The sequence below is a fragment of the Anomaloglossus baeobatrachus genome, chromosome 1 (genome assembly GCF_048569485.1).
Source record: "Anomaloglossus baeobatrachus isolate aAnoBae1 chromosome 1, aAnoBae1.hap1, whole genome shotgun sequence".
In the NCBI taxonomy this organism is placed as follows: Eukaryota; Metazoa; Chordata; class Amphibia; order Anura; family Aromobatidae; genus Anomaloglossus; species Anomaloglossus baeobatrachus.
The window spans coordinates 232691377-232710597 of record NC_134353.1 but is presented as its reverse complement, the minus strand read 5'-3'; positions in this window follow the sequence as shown (position 1 = coordinate 232710597).

Sequence of the window (19221 nt, the reverse complement as noted above, 5' to 3'; positions counted from 1 at the left end):
CAGGTGCACAAGTAATGGTCACGTGTGTAAGGACATGTCTAAACAAAGGAAACCGCAACAGAAAAGAGTCACGGGTTTAGGAACACGTTGAAACCGAAAGGTAACCCAGTTAGCATCACTGGAAAACCTGGAGCGTAACCACTGAGCCGGTCACGTGCGGACAGGGACACGTCAGACCGTAAAGGCTACCTAGTTAGCGTCACTGGCAACCTGGAATATAAACACTGAGCTGGTCACGTGCGTACAGGGGCACGTCAGACCATGAAGGTCACCCACTTAGCGTCACTGGGTACCCAAAGCTGGCACACACATACATACAAGTCTTCCACTGCAGACGAGGCATGTGCGTCGGGGGCAAGCCTTGTCCAGAAGGACCCTGAACCCTCACCGTGCCGAGACACAGTTTGTACCCAGATACTAGTACCTGGTACCGGCACCTGCCCTAAATTCAGAATCACACTGCACAAATACATGAGTCTGCCACAAGCACTGCAGACTTACAATGGTGCTGGAACCCACTCACTCTGACAGCCGGGAATACTGCCTTTGCTGTCAGCATGCATAATGACGCTCGTGTGCCAATGGGTGGAGTTACAGACCTTTTATAGCTGCCACACTGGCCCAAACCACATGGCATGTGGTAATGGCGTCGGATAGAGCCTTACCAGGGCTGCCAGATTATTGCTGAAGTCATGATGACCAATCAGCGGCTGCCATTTCATTGCTGATGTCACTGATGACCAATCAGTAGCCGCCATGTCATCAATGACATCACACACATGCTCAGTGTAGCTGCATGAGCACTTAGGCTCAGGATGGTACAAAACTCTAGCCACCTGATGCCTCAAGCAACAGCCAGGTGGTGCTGCAGAGCTAACTGACCCCAATGTGGGGGTCAAGGACGCGACTAGGCCGGTTCGAGGCACAACCGTAACTCTCCCTCTGTATTGCATGTGATGTGTTGTGTGATTTTTAAGCTATTTTTGCACTTTACTGGATAAAAAGTAAAAATTTCTTCCCAAGTTTGGACATTCTAAGCACACACAAAAAAAAAATCCCCATTTAGGACCTTTTGTACCGATACTGATCTGAACATTCCTCCCTTGGTGCTAACTTTTTATAAGATTGTCTTTGAGATTATCTGCTCTTCTATATATAATTGAAGTCTTCTCTTGCATTTCCTTTTTTAAAATCAAGACTGCAGTGAGAATCGGCCAAATTTCTCTAATGCTTTACGCATGTTAAACCACTGTTTGTTAAATTTTGACATAAAACGACCTTGTGGCTCAGATGATATGCTTACCTGATGTTTCAGAAAGTCCCCTCTTTTGGTCTACTTTGCCCACAGCCATCCTTTCCTTATGACCTTTCTTAAATAATCACTGTCTAGAAAAAAACAGGATAGTTTCTGAGAAATATGTCAAAACACCGAGTTCTCAGAACAGTTCCGTGTCGTTCTCAGGATTTGACCGGTTGGAATGTTATTTTTCAAATGTTGTGGGTGTGCTGAAGAACCATGAAGAAGAGAGATCACAGCTGGGTTCTTTTGAAAAATCTTCATTTGTAGGAGATTTGATTCTTCTTTGTAGATGTTGATGTCCAGGAAATCCAATGATTGTTGACTATATCTTCCAGTTAGGCGAATATTAAAGGGATTGTCTTTCCACTTCCCGATAAATTAAATCAATTTGATTTAATTATCCTGCCGAATAAAAACAATATCATCAATATATCTGAACCAGGTTAACACCTTCTTCGCACTGACGACAGGTTCTGTACAAAAACATTACCACTACTACAATCCCAGGAAAAGATTGGAGTATGAGGGCAAAAAAGCAGCTCCCATTACTTTTTCCTGGAGCTGTAGGTAGTAAATATATTTGAAAGGAAACCCATTGTGGGTGAGCACAAATTCCTATGCTTCAAGAAGGAATTCCTGGAGCGCATAATCAAGCATAGTCATAGTCCATCATGATGCCTAATTGAGAGATATAAGACCTCCATGTCAACAGATAAGCGCCATATATCCTTCTCAAGTTAATACCCTCCATCTTCCATAAGCAATCAGAGGAGTCCTGTAAAAAAGATGGTAATAATTCAACTAACAGTTTAAGGTACCAATCCAAGAACTTACAGAAAGGTTCACAGAGGGTCCCGTTGCTGGGAAAAATAATGGTTTACCCGGGGGTATGGTTCTATTCTTATGAACCATAGGGAGGAGATAGAGGCAGGGGGTGCACAGATGTTCGACCAATATGAATCCTTTATGTTGCTTGGTGATTACACCGTTAGAGAATATTTTTTCCAGAATTTCTTAAATCCTGAATAAGAAAAACGTGAAGTCCTATAGCCATGGATAAATGAGTAATACATTTTATTAATCCAAAATTGCAAAAAGAAATATATACACAATAATAATTAATCCAAGAATAAATGTGGGCCCAATTGCAGACAAAAATGATGGTCAGAACACCACATAATAAGACGGGTACATACAGAGGGAGTGAAATGTCTCAAAAAAGTCTATTGTACAATGTCCAAATGGTATATCACTGATCCTTAAATAATCCGCTGTTGTACTAAAATTACTGACCACTGTAGTTCCAGGGAGGTTAATGTGAATATCAATCGGAAGTGAATCTAAATATGGTCCTACATAGACTCATGCTGATAAGAGCTTAATAGTGCAAAGACAAAAGTATTGTAGCTTAAATCTGCCATGATGGCCCCCGAAGAAGCCCAATGAGAAACGCCCATCGGGGACCCGTGGTCTCCTCACCCCAGTACAGGACAATATGGTTAAGCAGATTTAAGCTACAATGCTTTTGTCTTTGCACTATTAGGCACTAATCAGCATGGTTAAGTGTTACTTATTTTTATGGCTTTTTTTACTCAGATGGTATTGATTCTTCCAGAATTTTCTGTAGCAAAAGTCTGTGACCTTAATTTTTTTTTTAAAACACTACCTCTCACCACTTTTTACCAGGGTCTGTGGCCTTAATTCTTTGGGGCCTTTTTATAGTAGGTTTTCTGAAGGGGGAATCTGTACATTTTAAACTGCAGTTTACCTCCAACTGATGACAGCTTGTTTTTGCCTCTGATCAGTATGGCTAATGGGAGAAAATCCTTGCTGCGGTGACTGCTAAGTTCCCTTGATTTTTACCAGTGCTGATTACTAGGTGGCTACCTGTTACATCTCGTGGCTCTCCTGAGGCAAGGACTGAGGCAGTCTTCCATTCCTTGCCTGCTCAGCAGCGCCGAAGGTCTGCCAGACTGCGCAGTGTGCAGGAGATACCTTCTCAGAGAGGCAGCAGAAGGGTGACACCTAGTGGTTCTCCTGTTACAAGGAGTGAAGCGGTCTCCCATTCCTGGCCTGCCGCAGACTCTCCTGCTCAGCGGCCCCGAAGGTCTGCGAGGCTGCGCAATGTGCAGAGGTTTACTGCTCAGGGAAGCAGTGAGATTCCCGTTATCTCTGCACATTGTGAGACCGAGGATCCCGCCTCTATTTCCCAGAGGCAGGAGGGTGAGCATGTGCAATGCGTGGTGGGTCCTGATTCGCTCACTGACGTCACACGGCTTGATGACAAGGCTGGTGACGTGGTGAATCCTGACTGGCCAGGCTGGGACGTCGTGGACCCTGATTGGGTCAAGTCCGTCATCTCCGCCTCGCGCCCGCCCTCGGGTGGAGCTGCACCTCCTTAAAAGCTCCCCCTGCCATCATGGCGGCGTGCGACCGTCCTTCTATGTTTGGATGTCTGGCAGCGTGCTGCCACGCCACTGCTCAGGCATTACTGTCTCTTGTGGGCTTGGCCCTTGCTGCTCCGGCAGTACCTCATTTGCAGGCCGTGTTCCTGCCTTGCTGCTCCGGCAGTACCCCCGTCAACAGGCCGTGTTCCTGTCCCAGGTGAGCTCCTCAAGTCTCCTTTGGACTCACCTGGTTATTGAAAGCACACGTGCGTGGGCACCTCTGTGCTACCCTCGTGCCATATTCTCGTGACTTCCACTGGCACACGTGCGTGGGCACCTCTGTGCTTCCCCGTGCAACAGGTACACTGAGCTGTGAGATCTGTGCCATACAACCCTCACGGGTTAGGGCAAATCGGTGTACATAGATCGTCTGTGACATTCCAGACGATCGCTAGCAGCAACCCGCTCACTCTTCACCCACCATAGCGGCGGTCCCTTACACCGCACAGTGGACCTTGACCGGCGGAAGCAGTCCATTTCCCATCTTGGCACGCTTCCCCGGGTCCCCCTCGTAACATTACGATCGCGCCAAAGGTCTGGCTATGGCTGAAGAGCAGCAGCAGTTGCTGCGTTATGTGCAGCAGTTGGAATCACGATTGGCAGCAGTGGAGCAGTCTTCCTCCGATAAGACTACTCTGACGACAGTCGCCACCCAGGCGGCTACCCAGGCTGTGCTATTGGGCGGAAGGTCTCCTCGCCTTGCGCTTCCAGAGCGCTTTAGCGGCAACAGCTCTGAGTGCCGTGGTTTTATAAACCAGGTTACCACCTACTTAGAGCTGTCCGCGACTCTTTACGCTACCGAGAAGGCGAAGGTAGCCTTCGTCCAGTCCCTGCTCACAGGGAGAGCGCTGAAGTGGTCCACACCGTTGTGGGAGCGCGGAGATCGTGTGGTGAATAACTTAGCAGCTTATCTTGGGGCCATGAGAATGGTGTTCCTCGGGCCTCAAGTCACCCACGATTCCGCGCTGCGCCTCCTACGACTTCGGCAAGGGTCTGCTTCAGTCGGGGACTTTGCTGTACATTTTAGGACACTGGCCGCAGAGCTGGACTGGCCGGATAAAGGTACTTGTCCCTGTGTTTTGGGAGGGCCTGGCAGGGTTTGTCAAAGACGCACTGGCCACACGTGAGGTGCCTGCCACTTTAGAGTCCTTGATTCAGGTTGCCTCTCGCATAGACATCCGCCAGGCGGAGCGAAGGCTCGAGGTCTCTTCAGCACCCACGTCTTCTCGGCCTAAAAAGCGTCTGACTCCCGTCTTCCATCAGACAGGTCCCCCAGCCAGTCCTGTAGGCGACTCCGTGGAGTCAATGGAGGTGTCCAAGGTGGTCTCCTCTGCCCCAGGTTCTCGGTCTTGTGTCATCTGCTTTTCCTGTGGGCAGAGGGGACACATAGCTACCCGATGTCCCAAACCGTCGGGAAAAGACAGCGTCTAGTTTCTATCAGAGGGGGGGACTCTAGACGCTACTTCTCCCTCTAGGTTGACTATCAGCGCCCAGTTGCAGTTCGGCACTACTCTCTTCTCTGCCCTGGCTTGCTTGGACTCAGGCGCTGAAGGCAATTTCATCTCGACCTCCCTGGCAACCCGATACTCAGTTCCCCTGGTTCTGTTGCCCGAGCCACTCAGGGTCCGGGTAGTCGACGGGTCCATACTACTCGATCCTATCACCCAGATCACCATCCCTCTCAGGATGGATGTACCACCGGGACACCATGAGCAGGTGTCCTTCCTGGTGCTTCCAGGGGGGACGGATGAGATCCTACTGGGTCTTCCCTGGTTGAGACAGCATGCTCCTATACTCAACTGGGCAACAGGGGAGATCTCATCCTGGGCAGGATCCTGTAGAGAGCACCTCATGACTACCGAACCACCCGCTACCATTAGGTCGGTTGGGTCCTCAGGGAATACTGAGGGGCCGGGTTTACCGACACCTTATGAGGCCTACAGGGATGTCTTTTCCAAAAGGGCCGCAGATACGCTTCCTCCCCACCGGCCATATGATTGCCGAATAGACCTGAAGCCAGGCTCCGAGCCCCCCAGGGGCAGAGTGTATCCACTCTCTGCTCCAGAGACAGAGGCTATGTCCAAATATATTCAGGACAGCCTGGCGAAGGGGTTCATTCGCAAGTCTATTTCACCGGCTGGTGCAGGGTTCTTTTTTGTGCAGAAGAAGGAAGGGGATCTGCGCCCCTGTATCGATTACAGGGGATTAAATGCAATCACAATCAAGAACAAATACCCTTTGCCCCTCATTACTGAGCTATTTGATCGATTCCGCGGGGCAAAGGTCTTCACAAAGCTGGATCTACGCGGGGCGTATAATCTAGTGCGAGTCCGAAAGGGCGATGAGTGGAAGACCGCCTTTAACACCAGGGACGGTCACTACGAGTATCTAGTAATGCCCTTCGGACTCTGCAATGCCCCCGCCGTATTTCAAGACTTTGTGAATGACATTTTCCGGGATTTGTATCTTTCCGTGGTTGCATACCTGGATGACATTCTTATCTTCTCCCCCGATCTTACCACCCATCGGAGGGATGTCATCCGAGTACTTAAGAGGCTCCGCACCCATTCGTTATATGCTAAGCTGGAAAAGTGCGTTTTTGAACAGGAATCCTTGCCGTTCCTGGGGTACATAGTGTCCAGTCAGGGGTTAGCAATGGATCCGGGGAAGTTGGAGACAGTGATGAACTGGCCTGAGCCCCGCTCGCTGAAGGCGATCCAGCGATTCTTGGGGTTTATCAATTATTATCGCCAGTTCATTCCCAACTTCTTGACGGTGGCAGCACCCATCATTGCCCTTACCCGCAAGGGCGCTAATCCCAAAGCATGGACACGGGAAACGGTAGAGGCATTTCACACTCTCAAAACTCACTTCTCCAGAGCTCCCATCCTTCATCGTCCAGACATCTCCAAACCCTTCCTACTGGAGGTAGACGCCTCTTTGGTCGGTGCAGGTGCAGTCCTGTACCAGAAAAACGAACGAGGAAGGAAACATCCGTGTTTCTTTTTCTCCAAGACCTTTTCTCCGGCCGAGAGGAACTACTCCATAGGGGATAGGGAGTTACTGGCGATGAAACTAGCATTCCAGGAATGGCGGCATCTCCTGGAGGGTGCGAAGCATCCATTTGAGGTTTTTTCTGACCACAAAAACCTCACATACCTCCAGACAGCACAACGCCTGAACCCAAGGCAGGCCCGTTGGTCTTTATTCTTCTCCCGGTTCCGCTTTATTATCCGCCACCTGGCCGGTGAGAAGAACATACGGGCCGATGCCTTGTCACGTTGTATGGTTGTGTTGGATGAGGACGAGGAGGAGCCTCGTCTTATACTACCCCCGGACAGCTTGAGGATGGTCACTCCCACTTCTTTGGACCAGGTGCCACCTGGCAAAAACCTACGGAACGAGGTGCTATCGTGGGCCCATGCCTCCAAGGTCGGGGGTCACTTCGGGGTCAAAAGGACCAGAGACCTGGTGACCAGGCATTATTGGTGGCCGAGACTACCCCAGGACATACAGGAATATGTGGGAGCCTGTATGTCGTGTGCTCGGAATAAGCCGTCCCGGCAGAGACCGGCAGGTCTTCTTCACCCACTGCCAGTGCCGGATCGTCCCTGGGAAGTGGTAGGGATGGACTTCCTGGGAGATCTGCCCAAGTCAGCAGGGCACAGGGTCGTATGGGTCATCACGGACCACTTCTCTAAAATGGTCCACTTGGTGCCTCTCCCACGACTCCCGACGTCACGTGCTCTCGCCACCTTGTTCATTCGGCATGTATTTAGGTTGCATGGCATGCCTGACAAGGTGGTGAGTGAACGGGGTCCCCAGTTCGCGTCTCGCTTCTGGAGAGAGCTCTGTAAGCTCCTGCAGATAGAGCTGAACATCTCCTCCGCATACCATCCCGAGACCAATGGACTAGTGGAGAGGACTAATCAGACCTTGGTAACTTACCTCCGCCATTTTATATCCGCGCACCACGACAACTGGGCTAACCTCCTTCCTTGGGCCGAATTTGCCATTAACAATTCGGTCCATGAATCCTCTGGCCAGACTCCATTCCTACTCAATAACGGACAACATCCCAGAATCCCGGTTCCGATGCCCATTACGTCACCCGATACTAGAGTGGAGGATTGGGCGACCAAGGCCCGGGAGATCTGGGATGACACCCAAGAGGCTCTTAAAAGGGCTAAAGACCGGATGGTGACAACGGCTGATGTTCGCCGCCGCCCTGCACCATCCTTCGCCCCTGGTGACCTAGTATGGCTGTCCTCTAAAAATGTTAACCTACGGGTACAGGCAGCCAAATTCGCCCCTAGGTATCTGGGTCCGTTTAAAGTACTACAGCAGGTAAACCCAGTGGCATATCGACTCCAGCTCCCTCCACGCTGGGCTATAGCCAACACCTTTCACGTGTCCCTCCTGAAACCCGTACGACTTAATAAATTCTCGGGGTCCCTGCCGGCTCAAACCGACTCCCCGTCCGACGACCCTGAGGTGGCAAAACTTGTGGAGACAAAAGTCATACAGGGCAAGAGGTACTACCTCGTGGAGTGGGCCGGCCGTGGTCCGGAGCATAGATCCTGGGAGTTGGAGGATCATATCCGCGCCCCGGGTTTGATAGCGGCCTTCGAGCACGGACAGGGGGGGGGCCTAGACGGGGGGGTAATGTTACATCTCGTGGCTCTCCTGAGGCAAGGACTGAGGCAGTCTCCCATTCCTTGCCTGCCACGAGCATTCCTGCTCAGCAGCGCCGAAGGTCTGCCAGACTGCGCAGTGTGCAGGAGATACCTTCTCAGAGAGGCAGCAGAAGGGTGACACCTAGTTGTTCTCCTGTTACAAGGAGTGAAGCGGTCTCCCATTCCTGGCCTGCCGCAGACTCTCCTGCTCAGCGGCCCCGAAGGTCTGCGAGGCTGCGCAATGTGCAGAGGTTTACTGCTCAGGGAAGCAGTGAGATTCCCGTTATCTCTGCACATTGTGAGACCGAGGATCCCGCCTCTATTTCCCAGAGGCAGGAGGGTGAGCATGTGCAATGCGTGGTGGGTCCTGATTCGCTCACTGACGTCACACGGCTTGATGACAAGGCTGGTGACGTGGTGAATCCTGACTGGCCAGGCTGGGACGTCGTGGATCCTGATTGGGTCAAGTCCGTCATCTCCGCCTCGCGCCCGCCCTCGGGTGGAGCTGCACCTCCTTAAAAGCTCCCCCTGCCATCATGGCGGCGCGCGACCGTCCTTCTATGTTTGGATGTCTGGCAGCGTGCTGCCACGCCACTGCTCAGGCATTACTGTCTCTTGTGGGCTTGGCCCTTGCTGCTCCGGCAGTACCTCGTTTGCAGGCCGTGTTCCTGCCTTGCTGCTCCGGCAGTACCCCCGTCAACAGGCCGTGTTCCTGTCCCAGGTGAGCTCCTCAAGTCTCCTTTGGACTCACCTGGTTATTGAAAGCACATGTGCGTGGGCACCTCTGTGCTACCCTCGTGCCATATTCTCGTGACTTCCACTGGCACACGTGCGTGGGCACCTCTGTGCTTCCCCGTGCAACAGGTACACCGAGCCGTGAGATCTGTGCCATACAACCCTCACGGGTTAGGGCAGATCGGTGTACATAGATCGTCTGTGACATTCCAGACGATCGCTAGCAGCAACCCGCTCACTCTTCACCCACCATAGCGGCGGTCCCTTACACCGCACAGTGGACCTTGACCGGCGGAAGCAGTCCATTTCCCATCTTGGCACGCTTCCCCGGGTCCCCCTCGTAACAGCTACCCTGCTGGATGCCTACTACTATGTCAAGGTACCATGGTTAATTCTATTACTAAAGCATGGCCAAGTCTCCTCTTCATCACTGCCACAGTATCACCAATAGACTTTTATTCCGTTATTTAAAGCTGTCATATTCAGACATAGTTGCCTACTTTGAATAATATTTATTTCATAATAAATACTTTGCATTCCCGAGATAGACACTGCTCAACATGGATGAGCAGCTTCAAGTCTAAATGGCTAAGACTAGCAGTAGAAAGTCTAGCTGGCGTACCTTCGGCTCAATTCCAAATCCAACTATTAGCTTTTTAAAGGCAGCAACAAGATTATCCATCACAGGAGCAGAAAATTGACTCCTGTGTCAGTACTGTTAAAACAGGCAGTGTAAGAATCGGTGCCCTGCTGAAAGTGTCAAGTTTGCACCTGAGGAGCATGGGAATCTTACATCAACATTACTCCCTTGAAAACAAGCAAACCACTGGGAACCACAACAAGTAAGGCACCTGTCACTTTTGTTTTTTGAGCACTCTGTTGGATGGGTTTCTGTTTTAATTGGGCGCTATGTGGCGGATCTCGGACAATGATAGCTTTTAGGGTCAACCGGGTAAAAGGCTTGTTTAGGGACCTTTTTAAGCATTGGGTGCTATGTGGTGGATTACGAGCAATCTTGGCTGGGAGAGTTAACCTGGTAAAGAGGCTGTATGGGGGCCCTTTATAATTCGGTGGTCTGTGGTAGAACTCTGTCAATCTTGGTTATGTGGAGAACTGGGAACACAGGGTACATTTGTTAATATTCTTGCTTTGTTGAGCAAGTCTGGCAAACTTGGTTGTGTGGGGCGACTGTTTGAAGAGTCTCTGTTGAGGCTTATGTTTTAAACTTATGCTCTGTGGTTAGACTTTGGCAAACTTGGCTGTGTGGGGAAACTATTTAAAGAGGTTCTGTTGAAACCTAAATTTGAAATTTTCACTCTGTGGTTAAACTGGCAATCTTGACTGTGTGGCTGAACTGTTAATACAGGCTTTATAGGGGAAATTGGTTAAACTTATTGCTTTGTGGGGGAAGTCTGGAAAACTTGACTGTGTGGATGAACTTTAAATACAGGCTCTTTAAGGGCCTTTTTTAAATTGCTGTTTTCTTTTTCATCCATGCTAGTTTGACAAACCCAAACATCCACAGGTTCGCTCATCGCTAGTAGGCAAAGGTATGAAAACTTAATCTCAAATTAAATATCTATGGCACATTTCCAGGAAAAATGTCTATTAGATGGGTCCAGCACCTATGTGGAGAACTTAATCCCCTTTATACCAGGTGAGCCAGGCTCTGCTTCCAGAGTACAATGAGTGTAGAGAGTGCTTTGCTTTACATGGGAAGTCAACTTTCAATGTATTTTCTACATAGATGTGGCAGTTACAGTTAGGGTACGGTTCCACCTGCGCACAGCTTCCGATGTGAGAGCATCGGAAGCGACATGCTAATGACCCTCTGCTGCAAGTGTCAGCCGAGGGTCATGCAACTGTGATCTTGCGATCGCATCACAGAAGTGGAGAAAAGAGAGGGAACACTTTCTCCCCTTCTCCTCCGTGGCTTGTGTAGTGCGATGTTTCATACACTCCACAGAATTGTATGAGGGTGTGTGAGCCGAAAATCGCTGCCAAATGTAGCATGCTGCGATTCCTTTTGCATTGCACTATGGCATGAGAAATCAATAGCAGATGGACACTGCCCCATAGTTTTGCACTAGAGTGAGAGCAATCTGATGTTTTATCGGATTGCACTCGCCAATGCAAAATGCAAGTGGAACCATACCATTACTCAAATTATTCAGGTTGGATGCAGATCTTAGGAGTAGGATCCACTTCTAATAAACATTTATGGCATATCCTCTGGCAGGATATAATACCCTTTTACCAAAAAGGAAGTAAAAAGAGGGGAAAAAAAGGGGAAAACAAAGTATGGCTGATACCAGTATTTTGGCCTAAATGAAAATAGAAAAAAAATGTGTACAAGCTCCTGACTTCTTTTTTTCTCCTGGAAAAGTAGTCATCAAGTGAGAAATAAAAGAAATCTGTAATTTTCATTTATTTGGATTATTGGATTACATATTCCAATATGTAATAATAATAGTGTGTAATTGTAATAATAATATTAATAATAATCTATATATATAATTGCCTTATTCTGTCTGTCTGTCTGTCTATCTTGCTCCAAAATGACGTCATTACAGTGACAACCGTCGCCACAGTGCGTGCGCTAAAGAGCCTGCGACCAACGGCTCAGCTAAGTGAACAGCCCGAACTACGGCATGACAGGACGACGCCCAACACCTTTCCCCGCATCCGCAAGGAGCCCCGACTCCCAGGTGACTGCTGCACTCCTGGGGAGCCCACACCAGCAACCTAGCCGAGACATACCCTTGCGTTACTGGGATCGTGTCGAGAGCCGGTGCTTTGCATAGTTACCCGATTGTGTAGCATGGTTACCAGCGTAACTCGGCTCCACCCCCCCCCGCACTCCGCCCTCCGCATGTATACACTGAACACACACACACACACAAATAGTCACCTGTCCCCAGCCATGCAGTCCCCGGCACTGATGTTCTCAGCGCCATGGCCCCGCTCTGCTCCACCCCACCCCCCCGCCCTCCGCATGTTTACACTAAATACACACCCCAGCACTACTGCACCCATCATCCCCGCACACACGCAGGCACTACTGCAGGCACTACCGCCCCCATCATCATCCCCGCACACACCCCGGCACTACCGCTACCATCATCATCCCCGAATACACGCAGTCACTACCGCTCCCATCATCATCCTCCCACACATGCAGGCACTACCGCTCCCATCATTATCCCTGCACACACCCGACACTACTGCTCCCATCATCATCCCCGCACACACCCCAACACTACCGCACCCATCATCATCACCGCACGCACAAGCACTACCGCACCCATCATCATCACCGCACACACCTTGTCACTACCAGACTTAGCATCATCACCGCACACACAAGCACTACCGCACTCATCATCATCCCCACACACACAAGCACTACCGCACTCATCATCATCACTGCACACACCCCGGCACTACCACACTCATCATCATCCCCGCACACACTCCGGCACTACCGCACACATCATCATCACCGCACATACCCTGGCACTACCGCACACATCATCATCCCCGCACACACCTCAGCACTACAGTACTCATCACCATTCCCGCAAACACGCAGGCAATACCGCTCCCATCATCATTCCAGCACACACACAGGCACTACCGCACTCATCATCATCACCGCACACACCCCGGCACTAAGTCACTCATCATCATCATCGCACACACGCAGGCAACACCGCACTCATCATCATCACTGCACACACCCCGGCACTACCGCACTCATCATCATCCCCGCACACACGCAGGCACTACCGCTCCCATCATCATCACCGCACACACCCTGTCACTACGGCGCTCATTATCATCCCTGCACACACCCCGGCACTACCATACTCATCATCATCCCCGCAAACACCGGCACTACCTGAGTGAAGTCTCCGGTGACAGCGCAGCTCACTTCAGTTGCTGCGTGCATCTGACACTGAGAGGTTGTGTTCTACGGCACTCCCTGTCAGCTTCATGTAGCAGAGCTGAAACCGTCATGCGGACCTGAATGGGTGTTTGGGGATTATTAAAGTGGTAATTGAGAATATTTTTTTTGTCTTTTGTTCCAAATAAAGAATTTTTCGTTGTGTGTGTTTATTTACTTTCACTTACAGGTTAATCATGGAAGGTATCTCGGGGAGACGTCTGTCATGATTAACCTAGGACTTATTACCCCGATTGCCACCGCACCAGGGCAATTCGGGAGGAGTCAGGTAGAGTCCTGGGACTGTCACATCTAATGGATGCGGCAATTCCGGGCGGCTGCTGGCTGATATTATTAGGGTGGTGGGCTCCCCATAACGTGGCGCTCCCCATCCTAACAATACCAGCCTTCAGCTGTGTGGTTTTATCTTGGCTGGTATCAAAATTGGGGGGGACCACAGTTTTTTTTTAAAATTATTTACTTATTTATTTATTGTACAGCACGATATAGACCCGCCCACCGACGGCCTGTGATTGGTTGCAGTGAGAAAGCTGTCACTCAGCGTGGGGCCATGTCTGACTGCAACCAATCATAGGTGGCAGGAGAAGCAGGGAATACAAGATTGAATAATGAACGGCCGGCATTTTCAAAAGCAGGAGAAGCCGCCAGAGCAGTGTGACAGCTGTGTAGCGCTGCGCCGGTGATCGGTGAGGGGGAAGAGAGAGGGGGTGGGAGAGGGGGGGAGGGAGACCAAGAGTGATTTTAAACGATTTAGATCGTTCTGCTTAACATGCTGAGGATGCGCAGTAGAACGTGACGGGATCCGTCAGCGGATTCCACCGCTTAGTGCATTGTGGCGGAATCCGCCCCCATAGACAATCATTAGACACCTTGGTGGATTCTAACAGAAACCGTCAAGGTGCTATATTTTAATGACCCAAAAACGCTACATGCAGCGTCCCCTCCGCCCGACGCTATGTCAAATTAACGATGCAGCGTCCTCCAGCGGATGCAACGCAGACACTTGTGTTACAGTGCGTTGTTAATACAAGTTTATGGAGAATAGCGCAGTGCGTTACCAGACTGTGCTATTCTCCATAGCGGCAGATTGCGCTGAACGCAAGTGTGAAAGCACCCGAACACACACACACACACACACACCTGGATAGTCACCTGTCCCCAGCCATGCAGTCCCTGGCACTGGCGTCCTCAGTGCCATGGCCCCGCTCGGCTCCATCCACCCCGCACTCCGCCCCCTGAACATATTACCCCACAGGATGGGGGCACATGTCAGGATGATGGCTGCACCATGGTGGGGGCACATACCAGAATCAGCATATTTTTACTTAAATTTCAAATAAGAAGGAATGGCGGCAACTCACTGTTGAAGATTATTGGCATGTTTATTGCATTATATGCGGCAAGATTACAGCATACATGGGGAGGGGGGAGTGCAGGGGCGCCAGATGACGGCCGATTGCACCGTAGTAGGTGCTTCCACAGGTCCGAGTTAACAATGTCAGATGAACCTCCCTCTTATGGAGGAATCTGACAAGTGCATTTAAAAAGCTAACTAGCTGATACCAGAGAACAACAGCACAATGGTATTGTCCATATTATAAAGATTTCATCAGAATTAAATGATGGAAACAGATACAGAGTATAGAGGAGGTTATCAGAGGAGATTGCAAAAAAAACCACATTTTTATATTTATGCCCTTACTCCCGTTTCCAAGAGAAGCACATTATTGCTGATACTAAGAAGGATTTTTTTAATAAAATACTTTAACCTTCCAGTGTTACTCTTTCATTTTGTTCTTTTTGTATTTATTTTTTTCAATTTATTTAGTACTCTATTGTTAAGGAGATAAAACTTAGAAAAATAAATGGGCGTATTATGTTGTGCAGAAAAAGAGCCAGAGCAGCACAGCCTCTATTTAATGATCTTGAATTGAGCTGTGCTGCTCTGGCTCTTTTTCTGCACAACTTAATACGCCTATTTATTTGTATAAGTTTTGTCCCCTTAACAATAGAGTACTAAATAAATTATAAAAAATGGAGCCCTTGGCTTTCTTACCAACAAAATTCTTAATAGAGTCTGGTCCATGTGCTTAATGTCTGAATTTTAAACTCCACAATCCTTGAAAATTGAGACTTCTATACCTGGAATTTGACTTCTTTATTCTGCATTTTATCTTCTTTATTTATACTTGAATTATTATATAAGTTCTCCATTGTTTCTTACCCTTTCACACTCCCTTCCCTCTTTTCCTCTCCTGCCCAATAAAATGTTCTTTCCTTCATCCCATCCTTCCCTTTTCTCCCTACCCTTTCCCTTAGGTATGATGGTTTACTCACTTGATACGTTAATGTCTACATATATTGCTATGTATTGAGTATCCTGTATTAAGTTACTGTTTGTTTTGCATTGATTGTTTGTATGAAAATTCTTTAATAAAAATTATTTCAATCAAAAAAGGATTTTTCCTGTGTTTGTGTTTATTTTTTTTCACTTACAGATTAGTAATGGGTGGGTCTCATAGATACATCCCATTACTAATCTAGGGCTTAGAGACAGTTAAGAGCAGTTATTAACCCCTTATTACCCCGATTTCCACTGCACCTGGGCAATTGAGTTGAGCCACGTAAAGTTCAGGGATTTTCACATCTAATGAATGCAACAATGCTAGGTGGCTGCAGGCTGCTATTTTTAGGCTGGCTGGAGGGATTCAATAAGCATGGGTCTCCCCAGCCTTTGAATAACAGCCCCCAGCTTTTGGGTTTTATCATGGCTGGGTATCAAAAATGGGGGGAAAGCACAACATTTTTTAAAATCATTTATTTAACTAACTTTAAAAAAGCCGCATGTGGTTCCTCTTATTTTAATACACAGCCAAGATAAGCACACAAGCGCACGGCTGTAGACTGAAGCTTGTAGCCATTTGTTTTATCTGTGCTTGGTATCATAATATGGTGGGACCTTAGACCAATTATTTTTTAATTCATTTTTTTTACACCATGATATAGACACACACATATTGTCTGTGATTGCAAGCAAGTCAAACACACTGTCAACTGGGTGGAGGCGCATCCGACTGCAACCAATTACAGACACCAGGACTACTGGCAGGCAGGAGAAGCAATGGATATGTATGAAGCTAACGACCAGCCTCAGAAGTAGAATGAGTGGCCCCAGAGGCAGTTACAGCTGCGATGGAGACTTGGTAAAAATAGCGTGCCTGCTTTATTCTTATTTTCTTTATTTTACCTTTATTTTTTTTATTATCCAAGTTGCCAAACCCAGATTATTACACAGAGTGCCCGGAGAACTCTGGGCTTGGGCCCGGCACTTGGGTATTTTTGACTTTTACAGTCTGGGTCCACCCATTACTAGTCCTGATGAAACAATTGCCCTTAATAGATCAAGCTGGACCCCAAAATCTTTCCTTGAGTCTGTATCTCCTGCAGTCAACCAGATACAGGTGGGAATTCCAAACCTTCTGAGAATCCATGATGCTCTGAAAATTGTTTTCCTCCGTCAATAGAACTTCCATCAACGAAAAAAGGAGACGGAGACGTGGGCCACAACACTGGTGTAAAAAATTCCTTTTACAGGAATCTGTGGAAAACATTAGTGAGCTGAAAAGACAAGAAATTTAAATCTAAATGCAAAAGGATTGACTACTTCCAGATTCTCATATAAGCAAATAAATTTAGGACCCAACTTTGTCGATGGCACCTTCCGTTTAATATTTTTGTAAGATAATTAAACCTTACCTCGAACTTTGAAGATGGGACCTGCTAAATGCTTCCTATTGGCCTTCCATTTTTTATAACATTAGGCCACCACAATTGTCTTCTGTACCTGATATTCTGTATACAATCTCTACTCCAGGACACCCAAAAATCATTCAAGAAAATTCACAAAAATGAGGATGCAAATCCTAATTACAAAATAAAAGCGAGATACCAGTGGATTAGTTGACCTGACTGTTAAAGGCAAACCCAGCAAGACGTAAATATTAAGGACAGTGTTAATGTGATGCTAGTCACTACATGGATATGTCATAACACAGGATATTCAAATGTTCTGGAGTTACGTACCAGGAGAGTAAATCAAGATTATTGGGATAGGCAGACACATAGACAGATCATGGTGCAGAGTTAGAATACCTGGAGGATCAGAACAAAGGGAAAAATCAAAAGGATGGTCAAACAAAGTCATAGGTCATAGGTCAGGAACCAAAAGATAAATATCCAGAGCACAGATTCAAGAAGCCAACTAGCACATCTGAGCTGAAAACTAAAACTGGCAGTGCTCTGGGAAAAATTGCTCGGCTTAAAAGCTGGGCAACTACAGGAAAAAGAGAACCCCTGCAAAAACCCAGCACCTCCCAGAATGAGATTGGACAACTGATCTGTCACTCAAAACACTGACAGTTCAGCACGTTCAAGCACCAGGTTGGACGACCAAGCTGTCACTCACTTAACTGACAACCCAACACACCCTGATCACAGAGAGGAAGATCTTTACTTTAAAACTGAAGTTTTAGATGATATTAAAGAGTCAATATAAATATATATGTGTATTACATAAGAAGAGAAACACAAAGATGAGAGCTTGTTTTTCCATTTGTTATTATGTGATCTTTAGTTGGCATCTGTCTGTAGACTGCAGCTGGTTTATTGATGTCAAGCAGATTTTACCTCCAGACAGATCTTGAATCAAGGCCCAAAGCAAACTGCTGTTTAAGTACTGGCTAGAAGGCTATGTCTACACCGGCACTTCTGCTTACAGGCTGACTCCTCTGAGTGGTATCGCTTTGCTGTTAGCTTGGATCACATCCAGTAACTAAACAGTATAACAGCTGGTCTCAATTATCATAACTACACTCTGGCTAAATGCACAAATGGCCAGTCTTCTGTTGGCTCCATATCTAATGAATTAGTTATTTAATAATTTGACAAAGGTGCTTGTGGTAAATAACTCTTTTGTTCCAGGTCTTTACTTTTATTTTGTTAAATTGCAGTCATATATTTCATGATCCTGTGATGTACAATAGGAAGCTTTGGCTGCTTAGCTGCTTCACATACAATTAAAACAAAAGTAAAGTAATACAGGTTTCCATTTTATATAGTTTTCTAACATTCAAACCCATTATTTTTAATCACAAATGATAAAAAATGCATTTGAATGAAGTTACTTCTTATCAGGTAATTAGTCATGCAGATCTCCAAACATCCAGTGAATAAATACTGAAATATTTATGCCGTTCGCTGTCTGCTCTCTAGATCTTGTTGAATTACAGCTGGCACAATTCGTATATTCTGAAGGCGGCATGAGGGATTAAGGCTGAATGAGGGTGTACTAATCCACAGACATGAAACTCTTTGAAAAATGCTTGTATATCAGCTGTTGTTATATGGAAATTTTGAGAAATAATTGTATGTTCTAGTAAGAAAATGAATAAATTAACTTTATTATTAAAAGCATATGTAATTAGTTGGTATTAGTCTATATATTCAGTTCTTTAGATCCTAAATAGGTTCAGATGTTTGTTGGAATCAAGTGCTTGCAGGTTATGGGCTTCAATGCAAATCTGCAATAGGGTCCCCCAGTTACCATGTGACATAATTTTGGTATCTTTTTATGTAACAGGTGAACCTATAGGTGTTGTAGTGATGGGCGATTTGGCTATTTTTGCTTATCAGAACAATTTGTTTCAACCTTCCAAAATTAGATAGCTGTTTTGGATTTGAAGCAGATCCCTATTAAATTTGTGGTATTTAAAGTAAAGTCACCAAGTCTAATTGAGTCAAAACCTTGCTCACATTGCCAGATGAGCATGGCAATTTTATCTCATCATTGGGGTGCTTGTCCCCATCATTCACAGAAGGGAGCTGGCATTTTGTACCTGATCAGTTGCAAATGACCCATCATTACTCAACAGGCATTAGAGACCATGTTGGACTATCACCTCTGTACCTTTAATACCTATGCCACAATAAGGAACAGGGGTGTAGACTATAATGGAGAATCTAATTCTGTACAGTACACTGCAGATCTGTGGAGTTAAAAAGTTTGCTGGAGGATCTCTACATGTGGATAAGCTGCCA